Raw genomic sequence first — 9,387 nt, 5'->3', positions numbered from 1 at the left:
GGATCATGGGTGGCCTGCACCTCGACCAAAACCTCCCAGGGTAAATCCGTCTCGTCAAAGGTTCGCCGGGCTCGCTGGGTGAAATGAAAGCTGCTCTCAAGCTAATTGCCGATCTTCCATCTACCACAGTGGTCCGTTCATGAACCACGGGTATCCGTTACAGAAGGACGCGTTGTTGATGAAAAGGGAGGAGTATTCGTTCCTCGTTCTTCCCGATAAAGCTCGATATCGACTCGAATTTCAATATCTTTGTTTTCCCGACGCGACGGGGTAACGAAGCAATTGTTACACGAACAAAACCGACATAAGTCGCGTTGATTTTCTTCCGTGGTTTCTGTTGTATTCGCACTTACTCGGGTCGAGCGGTCCTTGAGATACGGTGGATTCTAGAGTCTGGCAACGAAACGAAATGACGCGAATTTCTGTGAAAGCACGTTTCAGCTTTTGTACCTAATGGGTTGCGCCCGAGGCAGAGGAAGCAGCGCCTCTTCCCAGCATCCCCTTGTCATGCCGCTCCTCATCTCCGCCCTCTTGTAAAATGACAATAGGTATACAACGGCTCTTTCGGTTTAATTAAAATGCACTTTCTGAATGCAGGTGTGCCGTACTGCACTATCTCCGACCTTTCGCGTTACTCGACTGCGATCTCTCACACTCCATGCTGTCCGGTAATGGACGCAGTCACAATAATTCACTACCTTCACATAGTCGATATCAGGACACGGCGAATAAATACTAGCAATGCATTTTCAACTGAGTGTCTTTTCTGATAAACAGTCTCTTTAGTGCTTTCTTTAAACTTTTGATGGAATTGTGTAAGTGTGCAGCAGACTTGAAAACATTTTTATCACTTTAATACCGGAGAAGTGATTCAATGGATTTCGATAAATTGATAATGCCAAATGATTTATCAGTGATTTAGATGTGTGACAAAATTTATGTAATCTTGTTTCTTACTCTTGATTTGAAAATGATCTTCACTTTTGATACGTAAATAACCTCCCAATTTCCTGGATTTTTCGTGCTGATTAAATAATGATAATTGAAGACCGCAAAAATTCTTCACATGCATGAATTCATGAACTCACGAATAATTTAGTTGGACAGATTCACATTTTGACACAGTGTCTCAATCGTAGAAAACGATTGAAATTAAAATCTATTTCAAACCATCTTGCACAAGGCTAGAAATAATTTATCAAGTATGCATAGCGTTAGTTCTAAAAAAATATTGCTCAAAACTATTCCCACGGCAGTATACCAATCCCTACTGACTGTGTAATAACAATCCTTGGCAGTATGTAAAGTACGAAATATGATATTAGCTGAGGCGTGCAGCTGACATTTTGCGCTTACTTTCATATCTGATAGATAGTTACGTTATACCTACATAATGTAATGATTCCTGGTAGCCGGCAGTTCTGAACTCTGCGGAATATAGTATTACAGTTTATTATTAACATTCTATAAACAGTTCCTGAACTCGGCATTAACGAGGACTGAAAATTTTCTGAACACCTCCGTCATTTCTCTGAATTACCGGACCATTAATCAGCATCTTGAAAAGCAATAACTATTTATCATAAAATTTTTACCAAGAACAACTGCCAACATTCCTCTGATCGTTAGCGAAACTCTCGACGACTGAATTAAAGGAGTGACAATTTTGATTTGTTCGCGTTGACGTCGACGCACATGGAATGACGCTGGGAGCAGCGTAACTGGCTGCTTGTATTTGTATGTATTACGAGTGGATAGATATGACGTCACTTCCTGGGGGAGGACGGAATAACTTCATCAACAAGCCAATCGACGGCTCCCCTCAGAACAGCAACGTCGAAGGATTTAGGTACCCAGAGCAGCGAACTAGACGACCGTCGGACGCGTTCCTGCTTTCAGCCTTCGCTCCAACTTTCCGCCTGCACAGTGAACGTCCCTCATTGCATTACGTCCACGCACGGCCATTTTCCTGGATGAAATATTCACCTCCAATATTCGATCTTGTACGTGCACGGTCGAGCTTGCATGTATGCCGTTAGCACTGGCACTGCTGGGTGAAATGCTTTCGAAAACGTATTTTAAATGTGTAAATGTAAATGGTTACTTTGAAGACATTTAAAATGTTAAATGCAAAATGCAATTTGCATTTTAAATGTCTATCTTCAATGAAATCATTTAAAATATTACCCTTCAGTGCACGTTAGATACCAATTGCAACGCTCATGTCATTTTAGAGGACAATAATTCAATGATTATGTATTTGCGCAGCGGTTATAGCATCGGAAATTGTTTCATCATAGTTTAGTAACAGTAACGCAAACATTACACGAAGCTTATCCAAATGACATACTAATGACACCGTCCATTATATATTAAAATGATGGCAGGCATAGTTTTGCAAAATTGTTAATTTTGCTGCGAAGGAATGTTGAATCGTTCCGCAAAAATGAACAAACGTTCCTCTGGTGATTTTTGTCGGGGATTCTACCCCGTCGGAATGAAAGCTTCTACCGTTTCCTGACGTTGAAATATCTGTACTCAATACAATTTAATAGTAAGAAAATTCTCTCTCGTGAAACGATAGAGGCTTCTTTTATGAAGAGCTAAGGATCCAGCTGGAAGGGATCAAGCGAGTTCCGAGGAAGCATTCCGGCGACTGTATCGAAAAGAAAGCGGACTGCACCAGGCTACTGAGCCAGAGGAAGTTTGGGAAATGAAAATGGTAGATAAGCCAAGATGCAATCTAATATGAACGAACTCCACAGAGTCCGAGGCAGTATTCTAACGAACTCTAACGAACGAACACGTTTTCCTTGGCCAAGCTAATCGTCCCGTCGGCACGGACCGAGGACGGAAGACGCGGGCCACACGTAAAAGCCACGAGCCAAGACCATAACTCAGTCCCTCGCCAAGTTTCTCACCTTTCCAGAACCTCTAACTCATCCACGAGATTATGTGTAACGTTTCCCCCTGGGCCCTAGTGCATGTGTAGTTGACTGCCGCCCACAACCCAGTGCAGGTACTACAACCACGTCGAGGAACCAAGAACGAATATAGCAAAGCTCGTTGTGTATCGGGTTATTTATTACGAGCTCACGTACGCACGCACTCCAATGTCTACGACACCCGCGTACAGTCTGTACCGCCAAGTGTCTAGGAGATAATGAAAAAAATTTGCATGATTTACGCATTATCGGTGGAATATGACTGGTGAGAAATGTCACGTGGAAGTCATATTTGAGCTTTCGGTAATGATCGCTCTCCGTAGTGACACCCTTCGTTTGTTTCTTGTCATTTCGCAATGAGCTGTGACGATGACTGAACAATGGATTGTTTGACCTCAATTGTCACTTCGCTGAACAAAGACACAACGTCAACATCAGCATCGTTATATTTTTACCGAGTACCTGGTGATTTCTCAAATTTTCCGACGGGCGTTTGAAAACGCTGCAATAAAATTTAGCTTGTCGATCACGAATCCTCTTCAATCAGTCGAATCGTAGTCCGTAGATCAGGGCAGTTACAGTTTGCTAACTGGGTTGATACACGTCGCTGTGAAGTTCGATCTTGGAACCTTTTAGTGGCAAGTGGTTTCTCCATCTCCTGAATCGCCACGACAACAACGGTCCTGAAGCGTCGGTTATAGATGTAGGTTTGTGAAACATCGTTTCCAGGTTGTAAGATAACTGGAAACTCGCACTGGCACAACTCGGTCAGCCACGGTGTGGGTCTAGAAGCAATTGCAGGTAATTTTCTAAAGCTTCGCGAGTCAAAGGGTGTGCGAACTGCAAGCGGCTTCGTACTCTATCAAGTTTACTCCACCCTCGAGCTCAGCACTCACGGTCTACTTCGAGATCTCTCACGAATGAGGTCGGGCTTAGAAGCACGCTGTCTCATGTCGAATGCGGCTGACAAAGTCCGTAATATTTCTTTCCGGAAAATGGTCGGAGGAGTTCGAAACCTTAGAGAATACATGCGGCTGGAATCAAACGTGCAGATCTATTCAGAGCGTGAAAGGTTTTCCTGGAAACGGGGGAAGAGACTAAACAAGGTGAGAAGAATAGAAAAGCGTTGATACTCTTCCTAGGGCACGATGTCTTGTCATCGGATTGAAATCGAACGAACACTTTCTGAAAAGAGTAATGATTTTACAAATTTCATCAAAGATATTTTATAATATTATACCTCATTGTAACCACGTGCTCGATGTTCTCCAGAATTTACGACCAGGCGTTATACTTTGAGTGTACAAGTTTCCAGCAGCTGTGCAAGCACATGAATTTAAAACGTGTATTTAACATAGTACACAACTTCCGTAACGGTGAATGGTCATGTTTTTCGTTATATTTATATTGGAATTAAATTTTATTCGTTTTCATTAAATATCTACAAACATAGTTATTCGTGTTAGAATAATATTTGCCATTGGCATAGACCCGTTAACAACGAGTCTCCTCATGTCCTCGATCGTTGAATTTTTAGTAATTTTCACATTTTCGTTATTAATTATAAATAGGAATTTCTCCTTCGTTAATTCTCTAAACTCTGATCAAATTTCTTCTGTAAAAATCAAAATTTTCCACCAAGTACCGAACGTATTTCTACATATGTGCAAAAATCGGCGTACCTTGAATAGCGAAACAAATAATTCGACCGATTTGCACGAAAATTTGGATAAAAAATGAACTGTTCTAAATATATAAGTATCTAAGCTCTGCTTCGAGTTACAAAATGACATTTTTTAACCCTTCAAAATTTGGCGAAAATTAATAATCGCTTCCAAATATTGACCGCAAATCTTTGGCCAACCACAGCAAAGTGAACAAGTGCAAAGCACGACCGCAGTTGTTTCGTTCATCCTTCAATTTCTGGCGGACCAGCTTGGAAAGGTTGGCATGGTCACAGGGTGAGCCAAGAATCGTTCGTCTCTCCGATCTCGTAAATCGAAAGCTGATCGACACGCCGGTTGGGTCGAAGGTTCAAGAAGCGGGTTGTCGAATGGCCGTGTGGGAGGTTTGACAGGCGAGAAGGAACAGCGGCATAAAGCAGGCATCAACCCTGGGGTACGAGTGGCAAGTCCTGTCACGTCCTGCCGTTAATACGGACCAATTTTCGTCCCGATTTCGATCCCCGACACTAATGTGCGGAGCATGTACGTAAGGTGCGTTACAGTCGTGGGTCCTGCGGCCCATCCGCCGCGTAATGGTGGCGCCTATAGACTCGGAGGCATGATGCGATCCCTCCGAAGAGCCGGGGGGAATTACACGGTTACGTGTCCGCCTCTATGGACCAGTAGGCATAAAGTCGTCGCGTTTGTCCGCCTCGCACTCGCAGCCGGGACAGAAATTAGGAATGCGGGGTCAGTCTGGGTTCAAACCTTGTCGCGTCCCTGCATGACGTTCGTAATTCACGTTACATACACACTTGTGCCTCACGCTTTTACTGCACGCGTAGAGACCGCCTCTGGCTCGCTGCCTATCTTATACTCGGCATAATTATTATAAACGATACAACGGCTGGTATTAGCCTAAAGAGACACCGAGATCAACGACGCGCGTATCGTCTCTATGGATATTGCCTACGTGCTTCGGATTTTTCATTGATAATCTACCTGCGTTGGCACTCAAGACGCTTGACACATTATGCGTAACTACTACACGGATTTTTTTTTTTTCTTTATATATCGATTCAACGCTGCCTCTTATCCACGATGATTTGATTTTTTATACGGATGTATTGTGAGAAGAATGAACATGGATTTAACGAGCCTCGTACAATTTCATTTCCCTCTCCAACTTTATTTTGCTTTCGTTACTTTTTTGATGATTGAAAATAAGCGTCACATATTTGTCACATCGATTTAATATTATCCTATCTTACCGACAGCTAATTTTCTGGACTGAATCACTTCTCAAAGATCTACTAATATGATTTTCAATTCGAACAATTAGTCACAGGCATTCCCTTCGAAATGAAACATCGAAACTAGAGTGGAGAACAAACCTTTGTGCAAATATACTTGATCTCTATTCGAAATTTCTCACGTTCGTTGATATTTGAATTTTTCAGGGTACGAAAACTGAGTGAATACGTGTCGTAGATTACAGAGCTGCAAATAACGTCTCTCGGAACGAAAAAAAGTGAAAGCACGATGGAAAAAACTGAGTTGCGAATCCCTTTGACATAGGTTGAAGCTTGCAGCATGTCTCGCTCTTCGTTCGACTTTGTAACGGACTATTTTATCTTTCGGCGAGAATGAGAATCAGAGAAAGTTCCCTCGACGTGATGATATTTTCGTCGGAATACGAAAAGAATTGAATGCAAATATAACAATGTTTCTTCGTAAATTATACACCTTCTTGAATGTACAATATTTTTTTCATCGAATTTTTTTCACTGTCTGTTATTCTTTACCCTTCGTATTCTTTTCCCCCTTTACCTCTCTTTCCTCCCTTTCAGCCCCGAGCTCAAGTCGAATGGTCTAAATATTTAATTGGCTTGAGAAATCCAAGCGCGCACTTCTTTCTCGGTTGTAAAAGGAGCTGTAAGGCTGCCAAAGACCAACCATTCAAGTTATACGTTCTCTGAACCGGAGCTTTGATAAAAGGATGTAAAACAAGCCGAACTGCTCCGAGCAAAAACCCGCAGAAACAAATTTGAAGAAAAAAAAGAAAAATGGAAAATAGGATCAGGCATGAAAAGAAGTTAATTATTGGCTTCGAGGTACTACTTAAAATTAATTCAAACTTTTCCGCCAGTATGATAAGGAGAGCGGATTCCGTGTGATAAATTAATAGAGTTGTAGAAGACATAAGAAGTTTTTTAACCGATGCAAATAGCGCTAAGACTTTTTATCGTCAGTGTTGAAAATACAGGAAACACGCCTCACAAAAATTTAAAAAAAGAGAAAGAAAAGAAACAACTACCATTCATTTTCAGCTTCGTTGTGATTTCACTCGTATAAGTTGAATCGTTTATTCGCATCGAGTTTGAAAAATATTGTCGATTCGAAAAACGTCGTAAACAATTCATCGTACCTGTAGTATCATACGTTTGTAGAATATTTAGTTTCAAAGTGTGGTTTATTCTTTGTTTGAATTTTGTACAATTGTTCAATTTATTCGACGCGTGATTGATCCGCACCAGAAAAGAACATGATCAATATTCCAGTATCGGAATGGGTTCTCGAAATTTTTTTATCGAAAACGATATATTTCCGTTTATCTCAGGCCTCCCGCACGTGTCGGTTTTAAGTTCTGGTTTACTGCCCCGCATCTTCTTCCGAATCTTATCGATGCTTATTTTCGGCAGTATAGCAGAGCAATCAATCGTGCCAGGTAATGGCGTGGAAATACGAGATAAATGTACGCACTACATCAACGTTATATCTTACGCGGTGAATTTTTTCCCCCGGAATGAGAGAAGAAAAAAAAAAATACATCTGCATCGTACGTGTAAAAAGTACATAATATATCGCAGTCAAAAGTAAATCTTGGCTCACTTTGACAGCCGCGTTTGGATACTTGAATTATTACAGTGTGGAAAAATGACGTTACGAACGAATGCTGAATGATTAATGTCCTTGCAGAAATTTGTTTGAGAAAATTTCTGTACGCATATTGCTTTCTGAAATACATTTGTACAAGCCCGTGAATAGAGACTTTGCATAGAAGAATTTCAGGGAAGTGTTTATGAATCCTTCCACATCTTTTTTTTTTTCGTAGATTCTAAGTTTTGTTCAATTTTTCAACATTGGGCTCAGTATTTAGTCCCCAAAATTATTGTGAAAAAATTGAAAAAATTGCTATAGGTAGATTTGTCTACAGTTTTTCATAAAATATTCGAAAAATAACTTATGAATTTTCTTATAAAACACGTTAACGCCTAAAATCACTTTCACCATTGAAAAATTCCACGACTTATCATTCTTTAGATCGTCAAATAAATAAGTTGATGCATAGAACCCCTGAGAAAAGAGTAGTCAAGTACCGAATGGCGGTTGTGAAATAACACTCGAACGGTCGTTGTTAAAAATTTTACCCGTGCCGCACCTGAACAAAGTTCTCACTTGACAAAAGAAAGGTCTTGAAGAGTTTGAAACTTTTCTGAACCCGGGTTTAAGAACGGAGCTATATACGTACTTTAAGCTCGAGCCACGCGTATCAGTTATCCGGATATTTTCATCTCTGAAATAAAGAGTAGACATATAAATATTTTCCAGTTATAATACGTCACGCATGAGATCACGTGTCGTTGCTGATTACCATTGCCTAACTTAGCTGTCGCAATTTATTACAGGAGCAACTGAGCCGGCTTGGCTAATTGTAAGAAACATCGTCACGTCAAGACAGGTATAATGTATCAACTGGGTATTAATTTATCAATTTTGAAAAAGGAAGGGACGCTATAGAGTTCGGTCAGAATGGCGTTTACAAGCTGCAGAGATGATCGATGAAGAAGCCCGGCGAGTTTCGGACAACCCGAGGCACCGATGTTCGATAATTGTCACCGTCAGCGTCGAACTCGACTTGCAGCGCGATTACGGAAGCAGGATTCGGAGAGGGTGTCCTGGCGAAGAAAAAGCGATTCTTTATCCCACCCTCTTATTGCAATTTAACTTGACTGCAGCCTCGCAATTTTAGTGCTTCGTTCCGAACCAAGGGGTGAAAATAGATGAGAGTCAAAGAAGTCGGGGAACTCGGAGTGTCCTGCAGGGTGCTAAGAATTAAGGGAGGAAGGAAATTCTCTCAACCAGTGCGAAGATTCGTTTCGAAAGAGGCTCGAACTGAATCCAGTCGACGATTTTAGGGAGACGCTCATTCTTGTACTTCGTTGCGGTATTGGATGAGAAAATGAGAGATCGTAGAGTGAAATCGAACGTATTCGTTAAATTTTCAACCATCTTGAAGCGTTGCGAAGTTAAGTGTCGTCATCCAAGCTTGTGTTCACGGTTCCATTATTTTCTATTCACCCGTTTTCAGAGATCTTCGTACCTCCCTGGTACAAAGATTCGTTAAATGCCGAATGTGCTATTATATCGTGAAAATAAAAATCATCACTAAGCGGTATCGATTTTTGGCGAACAAATCTCCTGAAACGGTTGCTCGAGGCTTCAGACGTGGGACCGAGGGGTAAAAAATATGCCGAGGAAATTAGGAGTCATATTACGGCCCGAGGAAAAGTTTGCGTCCATTTATTCCGGGCCACGCTGCCAGGTTATGAAGACAATTTTAATTACAAGCTAATTACTACGGGTATCGTGATATCGCGGCGTTACTTTTTAAGGATGTAACGCATATTCCGGAGGAGTCGAGGCGGAGTCAAGATTCCGGTTTGAAGATGCTTCGAGAAACTGCAGCGGTATTATCTTCCGAACATGAAACCGAG

Source organism: Neodiprion virginianus, chromosome 1 (genome assembly GCF_021901495.1).
Source record: "Neodiprion virginianus isolate iyNeoVirg1 chromosome 1, iyNeoVirg1.1, whole genome shotgun sequence".
In the NCBI taxonomy this organism is placed as follows: domain Eukaryota; kingdom Metazoa; phylum Arthropoda; class Insecta; order Hymenoptera; family Diprionidae; genus Neodiprion; species Neodiprion virginianus.
Note: the sequence above shows the minus strand (reverse complement) of the source record.